A 13,607-nucleotide genomic window follows, 5' to 3' on the forward strand; every position below is an offset into this window, starting at 1 on the left:
AGTTGTTTTGGAGATTATTGCAAAGTTGCTGTGCAATATTTGCTAGGAAACATGGCCCTCGATCGGAGGAGATGTCTAAAGGCACTCTGAACCAGGCCATTATGTTGTTTAACAAAATCTTGACAACTTCTTTGGCTTTATTTGTTTGGGTTGGGAATGCCTTAGGTCACGCTGAGAAGGTATCAGTGAAAGGTAAAAGGTATTTGTAGCCCCCTTTTCTTGGCAATTCAGAAAAGTCAACTTGCCAGTACTGTCCAGGATGTTGTCCCTTGTCTACTGTGCCAAGGTCAACTCTAGTCCTATTTTGTGGATTGGTTCTGAGACATTATTTCACACCCTTGGCTTACCTGCTTTCCACTAGAGTACAGGTTGCATCTTACACTTGTCCTCATCAAATAATTATGTAAGGCATCCTCTTCCCACTGTATACAATTATGTTCATCTGTAATTAATTTTCACAATGCTCTTTCAGGTATAACTGTCTATCCCTGAGGAGTTGCAAAAAGAATATGTTTCCGTTCTGCTCATAAATTCCTTGCTAATTCTAGATCTTCCTGATTCTACGACATACATCATTGTCATATTCTTCCTTACCTTTGGGAATTAGTGCCCAAAACTCAGCATGGCTTTGTTCTGCTGCTCGTTTTGCAACCTGTTACCCCTTTTGGGGTCTGTTTCTCCTTTCTGATGTCCTCTGCAGTGCATAACTGCAACCTCTTGAGGTACTAGTACTGCCTCCAGCAATTTTAGGATTTCTTCCAAATGCTTAATTTGCTTTCCTTGAGCTGTCAATACTCCTTTTCTTTCCAAACTGCTTCATGGCACCTATTACTCTGAAGGCATACTTGGAATCTGTTCATATATTGATCCTTTTTCCTCAGGCTGGTCAGAAGGTACGGGTTCAAGTGATTATCTCTGCCTTCTGAGCTGACTTGCTCTGTGCTAATTGTATATCCTGATTTTCACTGATCTGCTCTTACAAAGACACTCCCATCTGTGTACTGAGATTCTGCTCCTGGATTTGGGGTTTCTTTAAGATCTGGGCAGCTGGAATAAAGTGGAGTTCATGGTTTTGATACAGCCATGCTACAAAGGTTCCTTGTCTGTCTGGTGAGTGACCACGAATGCTGCTGGATTAACTAGAGAAGAGATTAGTTTGGTAATACCACATTGTTCCACCAAAATTGCCTGATGTTTAAGCAATCTGGAGGGTGAAAGCCAAGGCCCACCCTTTTGCTCAAGAATTGCTGCTACTGAATGTGAGATAAATACAATTATTTGTTGACCTAGAGTGAATTCTCAGGCTTCTTGGATGTTTGAAACAAAAGCAGCAACTGCTCACACTCAGGCTGTCCCCTACTCACTTCATCCAGTTGTTTTGAGAAGTAGGCTATTGCTCTCTTCTATGGGCCAATTGTTTGGGCCGCTACAAGGACTACAATCTCTACGCCCCCTACACAACAAACAAGGGATCAGAGGGTTACAAGGAGCATAGGGCATCAGTCACTTTGCTTTTCCTGCCACTCCAGTCATCAGAAATTGGAAATGCAGGTAGAGCTACTGCACTTGGTTCTTGTCAGACTGTAAGTCTCATTCGTGTCAGAGTCACTCTGGCCTTTCTCACCATCTACTTCTTCCTTGTCCCTCACCTGCCAAGCCCCTCAGGGTGACAATGCAAATGCAGTTCCACACATTCACACTCTTTCATACAACACAAAAGGGTACTTAGGGGCTTTCCCACAAACTAGAAAATTGTCTGAGCGCTTAAGGTGCTCTGAGCATCCAAAAGATATCATCCTATTGCTGGAAAAATTTCCCAGCTAGGCTGACAGGGACCTATGTCCTCCAGAACCTCCTGAGAGTATTTTAAGTTCTCTAGACAATCAATTTCAATTTCCAATCTGCAAGACCATTGTCCTGGTTTGGGGCTTGTTTGGGACATAACCCCCAAAGGGGCTTCTCTACAAAAGCAGCTCCAATTGCCCCTCCCCCCTCCAACCGGTTCGGGAGAAAATATCTCCTTGGAGAAAAAGTGGAAAGAAACCTGTTTATTAAACAATAGAACCCAAACAATATTAAACAATAAAACTTCTCACTACTCAAAAAAAAAAAAAGGCAAACTCAGAACAGTCCCCTCCCCGGGTTGCAGCTCGGCTCACTCAGTCTCTGATCAGTCCCTGCGGTGCTGGAAACGCCGCGGCCCAGGCCCGGCCAGGGGGCCACAGGTGGAGCTGCCGGTGCTCTTCTGGGTGTTCAGTGCAGAGCAGGCTTGAACAGGTCCAAGAAAAAGGAAAAATCACAGTCCAGGGAACTTCTTTGCCTCAGCTAGCTAAAATTAACTAAAAGCAAAAAAAAAAAAAAAAAAAAAGGAAAAAAAGGAGCTCTGTCCGGCTGTCAGTCCATCCGCAGACAACACAGTCCAGGAGCAGGAATGTGGAGGAGTGAGAGCAGTCTGAAAACAAACTGCACGCTTCTTCCCTCCCCTCTTCACTGTCTGGAAGAGAGTCTTACAGGAGTAAAACTTCTTATTCAGTATAAACAGAACAAGACCACTGGGGATAAAAGCATCATATAGTCAACCCAGGACAACCATACAACGCTGTTTCCCTCTGAGACTGTATCTCCGCTTCTTGCATTCTTAGAGATGAACCTTGGAATGCACACTCAATTTTCTGACTACTTCTACTCCAATTAATAGCATTCCATCCCCAAAGGAAAAAGGTAACAGTGTTGAGCACATTCCCTTCCTTATCTTCACATAAGCAAAGAATAAACGATGTTGCATTGACAGATTTAACACATGGACACACACATGATATTATACCAGACTTAATAAACTCTCTAAACCAGCTCCCAATCCAAATTCCAGCCACATTTAATCAATGCCAGTTAGCATACCACTCCTGAACTCTGGGACTCTAACCCACCAAGGGGACGCTAGCCCCTGACCCGGGACCGTGTAGGTGGGACTCCCTGTGCCACCTGTGCAAGGCACCCATCAGACTTGAACCCACATGGTGTGAGTGAGCTGTGTAGGCGGGGGCCTCTGCGTATGACAAACGAGTGAGTATTGCTTTATACCACGGGTAACAAAGGAACAGAGAAAAACAATGCGAGCGGTTAGTGATAAAGAGTTTTTCCATATGACATACTTCACATCCTTGTCTGTCCCAGCATGGATCCAGGGTCTGTGGAGGCACCAGTTTCTTGCCTGTGGAATGTTCTTCCTCCCCCAAGAGGAAAGAGGCAGCTGGAGGAAGAGCTTGCCAGGCTGCTCTCGGTCCTTTAGCAGCAGCCCTGGGTGAGTGGAGAAGTCCCAGCCGAGCACAAATGTGCCAAGGGAACAGCCGTGCACAGGAAGGCTCGGTGGGAAGGATGATCCAGGAACCATGGGCCTGGCAGCCTGAGCTTGCTACCGGGAAAGGCCTTGGAGCAGATCCTCCTGAGTGCCATCCCACGGCACGTGCAGGCAACCAGGGGGTCTGCTGGAGGCTGGGAAAGCTCTGCGGAGGGACAGGGACAGCTGGGGGTGCTGGTGGGGTGTTGAGGGCTCCTGTGTGGGTGGTTTGGAGGGGTTGGTGTTGGGGGGCAGGTTGGGGAAGGAGTTGTCTGTAAGGTGAGAGGTCTTGGATGGAATTGGGAGTCAGTTTGAAGGCAGCATCTGTGGTTTGGTGCAACACTGGTTATGGAGGGCAGAAAGGACAGCTGTGACTATTTCTGTTCATGGTCCTGATTCTCCTGCAGGGAAGAAGAGGGGAGAGCTGAACTTTATTGGCCAGTTAGATATCTCTACCGGGGGACGATTGGCCCTTTTGCCATCTATTCATTTCATTGGGCTACTTTTGTAACACTGAGTGGACTTTCATTCTTTTAGAGCTTCTATTCCTTAAGTGAATGAGGATATTATCATCCATTCATTGAAAATCATTTGAAAGCAAAGAATGGCCTTCTGTTTGCCTCTGTGTAGTGTTATGTTTGTAAAGTGACTCCCAATGCATGACATTAAGGCAGATGAGATGCTGCTTTGAGATGGGAAGCCAATTTCCAACTGTCATGTTCTCAGTCGATTGCAATTGATTGGGGGAGTTTGCAACTTTTTGGAATTACTTGAGTTGAGAAATGGAAAGTAAAGCTTTCCTGAACTGAGGAGTCTTTAATGCCAGATTTTTCCGTGTTGTCATGGTAAAGATGCTTTTGTGCTGAAGGAAATTACTTCAATAAGAAAATAATTTCAGCATGTAGTAAGAGCTTCTGACAGCAAGTGGTGCAGCAGTGCTCCAGGTGCTGCTGCCAACAGCCCCTGCAGGGAGGAGCACAGCCCCCAGTGCACGTGGGCTTTGGCTCCCTGTGGCACACAAGCCCCCCGGGGCACAGGTCTCTGGGGCAGGAGAGGGGCAGCAGCGCTGCCAGGGCTCGGGGGGTGGCAGCTCTGCTTGGGCGGGCACTCTGCCACACCTGCTGATGGCAGCGCTGCCCGGGCCCCAGGGCTCAGAGCAGCATTGGTGCCCTGGCCCACACGTTCCCTGCGCCTGTCACAGCCGCGGGTTTAGGATGGCCAGCAGCCGGGACGTGTCCCAAGGAGGCCGTGCCAGCTTCCGTGGAAGGCCCCATGCCCTTGCCAGCGCGGCTGCCTCGGCAGCCCTGGGGGCTCCTTCTGCTGCCCTGAGCCTGCAGAACAGGGCAGCGTTTGCTGATGGGCTGAGCCCTTCCTAAAGATCCTGTCGGGCTGCCTTAGACACTTGGGGCCAGGGATTCCTTCCAACCGGGGCCACTTTGGGTGGGCTGGGCAGGGCCCCAGGGCAGGTGGCAGTGTGTGCAAGGGCCCTTTGTGACACACTGCAGCACAGTCACCGTGGCATGGAATGGAGGAGTGTGTCCTTTGTGACACCTGGTGACATAGGAGCTGGGGGTGACAAGAACACTCCACAGCGCTCGGAACAGGCGACGGGACAGGACGGGACAGAGCGGTGCTGTGAGGAGCCCCCACACAGTGCACTCGTTCCTGTCTGACCTGGAGCTGTTCTGAGGTGTTGTTCCTGCAGCTGACCTCGAGGTCAGAGCAGAGGACCTGGTGACCTGTGGCCTTCCGAGGCTTCTGTTTGGCAGTGCCCTCGAGGGCAGAGCGTGGGACTTGGTGCCCCGGAGCTTTTCCAAGGCATCTGTCCTGCAACTAGCTCCAGTCACTGACATGGAGCAGAGACCCCCGAGAGTACCCAAGCTGCTCTGGGTGGAGGAGGAGGAAGAAGGCCCTGGAGCTGACCCAGGACAGGAGACAGAAGAGGTGGTGCCGTTCCATCCACCACAGGAGGGTGAGTGGCAGAGCTGGGCCGTAGGACTGGAGCCTGCAGCCAGCTTGGCCCCATCCCGTCCCGTCCTATCCCATCCCATCCCATCCCATCCCATCCCATCCCATCCCATCCCATCCCATCCCATCCCATCCCATCCCATCCCATCCCCTGGGGCCATGCCCATGGACAGGACGGAAGAGGGCCCAGGCAGACACCCCGCAGTGGCCGTGCCCCATCCCCCTGGGGCATCCCGGGGCTGTCCCTGCCTGGGGAGTGCAGGGCTGGGCTGTGTTCTCCGGCCTCTCCCGCAGCCCCTCAGCTCTGGCTGTGCTCGCTCTTTGCCAGATGCAGCCGTGGAGCGCACACAAGAGCAGCAATCCAGCCGTGGCCGCTTCCGCAGAACAGCGCAGGTACCTGCAGCCATGCCCACCTGGGCTGAGCCTGCTGTCCCTGCTCGGCCGAGCACTGTGTGTGGAGCACTCCATGGAACATCCGTGGCTTCTTGCCCTTCTCCTACAGCTCGTTTGCGAATTCATTAAGAGTGTTCGGCAGGAAGAGGCCAGGGCCATGGGCACTGGGCTCCGAGCTCGCTCAGAGGTCCTCAGACAGGAGACCAGTGCCACCCTGCTGCATTTGCTTGTGGAGAATGGTGTTTCCAGGCTAGATCAAGTAAGCAGCCTGTGGCCAGGCTTCCATTCCCCCATGAGTCACATGGCGACCCAAGCCACGTCAGCTGGTCCCTGTGAGCCTTTGAGGCCATGGCATTGCGGTGGGAATGGAAGCACTTCTCTGGGTGCACTGGGGACATTGCTCCCTCTGGCATCTTTCCAAGTCTTGCCGTGCCTTCTCCAGGTGCACTACCACGCTGAGATGTCTCCCAGCTCTCTGCCCTCTCGTAGGTCCCGCGTGGGACCTGTGCTGCTGCCTGGGCCCAGCCCTGTGCGGTTCCGGGCTCCTGCTGGCCGGGTGCCCTGTCACTGCCTTCTGCCTTTCAGGTCCTCGAGTGCCTGGACTTGAGGGAATGCAGAGACAGTGTTCTGGAGATCATGTTGAAGAACCTGCAGAGCAAATACAGGGAGAGGCGTCACTTGGCACTCCGAGGAGTCACAGTGGCAAGCAAGAATCCCTTAATGGTGAGAAGGGGGCAGTGGCTGAAGCCCTGCCAGCAGCGTGGGGCTGGAAAACGCTGTCACTTGGGCTTGGCTGAGCTTTGGGCCCTGGGGCAGCTGTTCCCAGCTCTCCTGCCTCCCACTTCAGCTGCCCGAGTGCTTCGGGACAGGCTTTGGCCTCTAGGCCCTGCTGCAGCAGGGTGGCATTTCACAAACTTTTGTTCCACACAGGCTGACAAAATGTGGAGCCTGACTGAAAGTCTTGTGGAGCTCCTGCAGGAAAAAGAGAGCGACATGATCAGGATGACCATTCTTCTACTCAGATATTTATTTCTGGATAATGGTGCCCCAATACCCACCTCCATCGCCCTGCAGCTGGCTGAGGCGCTCCTGCCACTCTTTGACCGCGTAAGGCTCTGTGCCCACAGCCACGGCCACTGGCTGCTGCCCGGGCACTTGGTGCCCTGTGGAGATGCAGGCCTGTGCCCTGCTGGGCCCGAAGCAGCTGATGCTGAGCTCTTTTGTTCTTGCTTTCCTACAGGATGATAGCCAGGTGCAGCTGAGCTCCATGACTCTATTTCAAGAGATGCTGGAGTTATTAACGGAAGATGGAAAAAAGGCCCTGAAGTCACACGTGCTCCAGAGCCTGCTGCCACTCTCCTTCCACTGCCATGATGAGAATCAGATTGTTGCTGAGGTGAGTACTTGTGGCCGGCTGCTGTCTCCCTGGCAGGGGGCTGGGCTGCCTCCTGTCCTGGCGCCTTGCAGGCTGCAGCCTCCCCCAGGCTGTGGCTTTGGGATGCTCCTGTGCCCTGGGCTGTGGGGCCATCTCCACATCTCTGCTGCTCTCCAGGCTTCCCGGGAAACACTGCATTCTTCAGCCAGATTCCTGAAGAGGAGGGATATTGAACAAATGCTACAGGTGGATCAGACATGGAGGTTTGGCGAGGCCCTGGTAAGGACGACCGAGAATCCCCAGCCTCAGCCTGGAGAAGGCCCCTGAGCGCGGTGCTCAGTGTGCGGGGCTGGCAGCTGTGCCCCTGCCCGCTGCTGCACCCAGAGGCAGCGCGGGGTCTTCTCCAGGCTGCTGTGGGCCCGAGCCGGGTGCCCATGGAGCCCCGGCGCGGCGGGGCTGCGGGGCGGCCCCGCGGCTCCCCGGGCAGCAGCCGGCCCTCTGCCCCCTGCAGAGCCCGGCGCCAGTGGCTGCTGGCCGCGCCTCAGGGCTGTGCGGGCAGGGGAGGCCGGGGCTGGGCGCAGGGAGCGCCCGCCACAGGGGCTGAGCCCGCGCCAAGCCTTCCCTGCTGCCGCTCTCTGCAGCTGGCAGAGGACACGAGCCGAGCGGCCGAGCAGCTGCGCCGGGCCCTGCGCTACCTGGAGAGCCCCCAGGAGCCCCTGCGAGAGGCGGCCATCAGGTTCATGGGTGAGCCCCGAGGCCGGGCTCCCTCCCCGGCCCGCCGCAGCTCGGCCCCAGCCCCGCCCGCTGCCCCGGCAGCGCCATCCGGGCCCGGCGCCGTGGAGCCCCGCCTGGCCCGGGCGCTGCTGCCGCCCTCTGGCAGCCGTGCCCTTGGGCGGCAGCGTGCGGCAAGGGCCCGGGCTGAGCCCTGCCGGGCCAGCAGGGCGTGTGGCCGCAGCGCTGGCAGCGCCGCTGGCAGGGAGCTGTGCCGCTGCCGCCCTGACAGGCTCTGTGTTCACAGGGATGGCCGGGCGGCACCTCAGGGGGAAGATGGAAGAGCTCCGGGTCATCTGTGATGGTGAGTGAGGGCAGTGGGCTGACAACTTGAGCTGGCCATGGGGGATCTTCAGGGCCTGCCCCATCTGCAGAGGTCTCTGGTGCCTGTGCGGATGAGGAGTGGTGTGGGCAGAGCACACTGAGATTTCAAGGGCACATGGGGTTTTGTGGCCAGCAGCTTTGGCCTGATCCCTCCTGGACATGGAAATTGCCGCCCGGGATGACCTTCGCAGGGGGCTCTCCTCCGCTCCCCACAGATCCAGGATCTGACCTTGGTTCTGTTGCTCTCTCTTGCAGCCCTTGAAGAAATGGCATTTGACAGCAATCCCGCCATCAGAAACCTTGCAATAGAAACTGGGTTCGTTCTCCGGGCCATTCAGAGAGCTCCCTCCTCCACATGGTGTAAAGTGCAAGATCAATTCCTCAGTGCATGGAAGAAACGGCCTCGTCTCTGCCGCAGAGCCTTGCTGTGCTGCTGGAGCTCTGTGGAGGGCTGATTTGGAAGGCTCTGTCTGCTGGGGCCATTTGAGAAGGATTTTCTTTTTCTTCAAGATTTTTGTTTTCTTTTTCTTTTTTTTTTGTTTTTGTTCAATGTGGCATTCACAATCTCTGAACAGAGAGGGACATAATTTTCTCTCACAGGATTTTTTTTTGGAGAAGCAGAGAAGAAGAGAAAAGAATTTTTGTCTCTACTTGCTGCTCCAGTTGTTTTTGGACATATGGAATAGTTTAGGAAGATTTTTTACCTGAAGTGATTTTTCAGTTGGATCCTGATGAGGTTTTTTTTTTCCTTGGCAGTTGGGAAAAAGCTGTGTCCTGACTGTCTGGAGACAGTCATGGGTTTTTCTTTAGTCTCTTTTAGTATCTCTTTAATATAGTCTAGTATAATGTAATGTAGTTTAGTTTTAATAAAGCAATTGTTCAGTCTTCTGAAACAATGGAGTCAAATACCAATCATTTGCCGCGTTGGGGGCTCCCTGCATTCGATAAGTGGTGACTTCTGACATTGGCTGAAGAACCAGGAGCTGGATGGATCCAATTGGGTTTGCAGGTGAGGCTGAACACGAAAAGGTTTGCTGAACACTGACAGAGAGTGTCCGGTGTTCCTTTGGTGAGTCACGAGATGGGAGATGCCACTTAGACCTTCTCTTGGACCCTGCGGGACCCTGCACAGCCCGTTGTGGCCAGTCACTTTGGCTTCCTTGAGAAGGTACTGTTAACCCTTCTCCTCCCGACAATAGCATTGCCCTCCGCAAGAAATGGAGTGACGGTTGGGAAGAGGTGCCTTCAGAAATGGAAGTTCAATTTTCTCCATTAGAGGAGAACACTATTGGAGTGTGGAGGTTTCTGCCTCTGCACTACAGAATTCCTGTGTTGGAGGAAGATGTCTATGAGTTTTTCAGATGGGCAAAAGCTCATGGGTTTTCGTGGATTTGCAGTTCTCGCTGGATTCCAGGGCTTGGCAACCCCTGGATCTTGACTTTTGGAGGAACACATGCGGGCTGAGGAAATTTCTCGGGAGTTCCCACTCAGTGCATCACTTTCCTCCATTGTGAGGAAGAGAACCTCGTTGGAGGAGCGCCTTACCCCAGGCTGGTGGCCATCAGGCCCCTCGCCACAGCTGGACCAAATTGTCCAGGGACAGTCTCCACTGGTTTTCCCCACCTGCATGGGGCAGGGGGGAGCAGCTTTGTGCATGGCTCAGAAACAGCTTTTTTCTGTCTCCCTGGAGCATGCACAGGAAGGACCAAAGCCTTCAGCAGCTGCGCTTTATGGGTCAACAATTATTTTGACTGGAGCAGCGGTCATCCCTTCTTCATCACGTTCACCAGAGCTGGAGGGACTTTTGCCATCTCCATCCCCTCCTTTTTCCCTCAGTGTGGCGTGTGGATCTGCCCCGCCGCTGGATTCCCCCGCCTCTGTGCCCCAGGAGGGTGCAAAGCCGCCCCCGCCCCCGACAAGAGAGCGGCCGGCTCCGCGACGGCAGCCGGCAGCCCTGTGCTGGGGAGCACATCCAGTCCCCCTGCATCGCGGCCAGCAATTGATTTCATGACCTGGGAGCCTGCAGTGCCGGCAGGGAACAGCCCCGCTGGCCCTGCCGATTCCGCCGCCTCCGCCACTCCCGGCACCGCTCCCCGCTGTTGCCCTCGGGTTGCCAGCAACGCTCCGGCAGCGGCAAAGGCTCTGCCAGCGCCGCCCTCCCTGGAACCGGGAAAATCTGCAGCGGCGATTCCTCACGCCTGTGTCCGCTGCACTGGTGGCAGCTGCCGCTCTCTCCGAACACCACGCTGCAGGGGAAAAACCCCTGCAACCAGTGGATGCTGCAACCTCCACTCCATGATCTGCCCCTTCAGCGGCTGCTCTCTGACCCCCACCGCGTTCAAGCGGAGGTGCCGCTCTGCAGCTGTTTGTCCGTGCCTCCAGACTGACAACTCTGGCACTCAGTGCTTTTCTGGGAACAGCATTTTTCTCTGACCAGTACTTGCTTGGTCAGGGGGTACCCTGATCTGTGGGGTGCCCACCGGGGCTCAGGGCGCCTCACCCCTCCGGCAGGAGGGGCCATTTCTGAGAAAGCTGCCAGCTCGTACTGGAGTTCCAGCACGTGTGCCACAGCAGAGCTGAGTGGTGGATTCGCTTCATTCAAGGCACAATAGTCCACAGTCAATCTCCATTCTCTGTCAGACTTTTGTACAGGCCAGATGGGACTATTGAAGGGTGAGTTGGTTTTGCTGACCACCCCTTGGCTCTCCGGTTCACGGATCATTTTGTGCATGGGGATCACAGCATCTTGATTGGTTCAATACTCCCGGCAGTGCACCATCAAGGTGGCAATTGGTACTTGTTGCTCTTCCACCTTCAGGAGTCCTTCTGCAGATGGGTTTTCTGATATCCAGGCAAGGTGTTCAACTGCTTAATGTTCTCAGCCTCTACAGCAGCTATTCCAAAAGCCCACCTGCATCCCTTTGGGTCTTTGTGATAGCCCTTCCGGAGGAAGTCTATGCCCAGAATACATGGGGCCTCTGGGCCGGTCACAATAGGATGTTTCTGCCACTCCTTCCCAGTCAGGCTCACCTCATCTTCCAACAGGATCACCTGCTGTGATCCCCCCGTCACCCCAGCAGTGGAAACGGGTTCTGCCCCCACATGGCCTGATGGGATTAGAGTACACCGTGCACCAGTGCTGACAAAAGCCTCTTATTTCTATGGCTCTGGTGTGCTAGGGATCCACACAGCCCAAAAGCCTGCTGTGTTCTGAGTAATTTCTAAAGGGCAGATAGAGATAATTATGGGACCAAACCTGAGATAAATGTTAGGGGAAAGAAAGAAAGAACACTTGGGGGGTAAAATCTCAGGTTATCTGCCTTCCCACCACCTCATCCCTTGCCCCAGCAGGGGAGCTTTGCCCTCCCTGTCCCCAGCCAGCCCAGCCTTGGCACCTCAGGGCTGTCCCCAGCCTCCTGCTGAGGCCCGGCCTCGAGGGCTTCTGCTGCAGGCCTGGCAGATGCTGTGGGGAAGCGCCAGAGCAGCCAGGTGCCAGGAACAAGGTGGCTGCCTGGGGGCTGCTTGTGGCCTCTGACACCCAATTCCTCAGAGCTTCCCAGTGCTCCAGCCCCTCAGGAGCCTTCTGTTGTTCTGCCAATTGACAGAGGCGATTTAAAGGACACCTCACGGGAAATCATGTTCTTATTTTACTGTGAATATTAAGGAACCACAGTGAAAGATGATACATTCAATAAAAATGTGCACTTGGTTTTAGTGAGAAGCAAAAACAAGCAAGGCAGTGCACCTCAATCAGTACTGTAAGAGAGAAAGGAGAGTGATTTAGAAAGATGCATCATCAATTGCCTGAATTGTTTATCATCTTGTAGATCCTCAGTTGCTGGGGTGCCCTGTTTTGCACCAAGGACCTGGAGAACCATTCCCAGCAATTGGGAAAATCCTAGGTGGTCCATCCACCCATAAATGAGGTCTCCAAATTTGCTCTGAAAGTGGGTCAAGCTTTTATAGGCCAAAAAGAGCAAGTCCAAGTGACTTGATTATATTTTTAGCCCAGAAACACCTGGAGCTGATGGCACACTTCACAACCAGCAGGGGACACAGCTCGGCCAAAGGCCAGACCTCTGCTGTGAGGGTTTCCCCTAAACTGCCCTTCAAACAAACCTCCATTCATGTCTGTTGCGAAAATTTCTTAAAACGATGCATTTCTGCCACATAATTACACAGGGTTATGTGACAGTTTCTAAAGCAGCTGGTTTGGAGTCAAACAGCCAGAATTAAGAGTCCTTGTCATCTATTTGTAGCTACATCACACTTAGGGGGATTTGAAGGAGTTTGGAATGAGTTAGAGACTGGACCTCTGAGTTTTTTAGATGATGCCATTTCTTTTTCTTATCTTTGACACAGACAGGAAGGGTGAGTTTGGATCACATCTCCACTGTATGGCCCACAAGGTCACAAGACTTCTTGTTACAAGACCTTTTAAGCTTTACTTGATCAATAAAACATTGCCAACAAGGATATGTATGTTTTGGACCCAATCCTTCAACATTTCGTCTTACGGATTCATGCTACATTGTAAGCTTCCTTAGCCAATCATGTTATGGCACACAAACCTACAGCACTGCATTCTCCACTTCTTGTTTACCTTTGTAAATACTTTTATTTTTTCTACATCTTAAAGTCTATAACTTTAAACTTTCCTCCACTGAGCTTCATGTGTCACTGCTATGAACTCTAAATCTACATCCTTGCTTCCAGCACCTAAATTTGGAAGCCTTTTCCAAGGTCTCAGATCAAATCCTCTGTTAAATTCTAAGCTTTGCTTACAAGACCAAAGGTCTGAGAATTCCCTACATTTCGGGTTCCAACAGCACTGATGCAGTGAGTTACAGAGTGCCCAGGACCTGTCTTGTAAGTCAACTCCGTCAGGAACAAGGCGGCTGCCAGGGGGCTGCTCATGGCCTCTGACACCCAATTGCTCAGGGCTTCCCAGTGCCCCAGCCCCTCAGGCTCTCCCCCAGCCCGGCCAAGCTGCCCGGCAGCAGCGCCGCAGCCCCACAGGAGCTCCAGAGGAGCCCCAGCCAGAGGCACCTGGGAGCCCTCAGCAATGCAGCCAGCAGCACACGGCCAGGAGGACATGGATGGCGCTTCCTGCCTGCCACAGGCCTTGTGGCCATCTCCAGGCACCGCTCCCGCAGGGATCCCCGCAGCTCCGGCCCTGCCCACCCGCTCTGGCGGCAGCACAAAGGCTTCAGCAGAACCACCACAGGCCAAGGGGCTTCTGGCCATTGTCCCTGCAGCACTGCACGCCTGGGCAGCTGGCTGAGTGCAAGCACCATTTTCCCCCTTCAGGGACCCCTCAGCTTGCTCTGCTGCTGAGCACAAGCATCTTTTTCACCGTTTCCTCTCTCTTGCCCTGCAGATCCTGGGCAGCAAAGAAAAGCTCCTGGGAGTCTGTGAATTATAACACATTCTATATTT

The 13,607-nt window shown here is 53.6% G+C and overlaps 1 long non-coding RNA gene across 1 annotated transcript in view; it reads left to right on the top strand.

The window, feature by feature from the left end:
• The first annotated feature begins 4,941 nt into the window (after nucleotides 1-4,941).
• LOC135287660 (uncharacterized) overlaps nucleotides 4,942-13,607 on the top strand; it is a 54,086-nt gene continuing 45,420 nt past the window's right edge. Inside the window, exon 1 of the long non-coding RNA XR_010351219.1 lies at nucleotides 4,942-4,990. This is a non-coding gene — a long non-coding RNA (uncharacterized LOC135287660). The remainder of the gene's footprint in view (nucleotides 4,991-13,607) is intronic.

This window comes from Passer domesticus, chromosome 30 (genome assembly GCF_036417665.1).
Source record: "Passer domesticus isolate bPasDom1 chromosome 30, bPasDom1.hap1, whole genome shotgun sequence".
NCBI classification, from domain to species: domain Eukaryota; kingdom Metazoa; phylum Chordata; class Aves; order Passeriformes; family Passeridae; genus Passer; species Passer domesticus.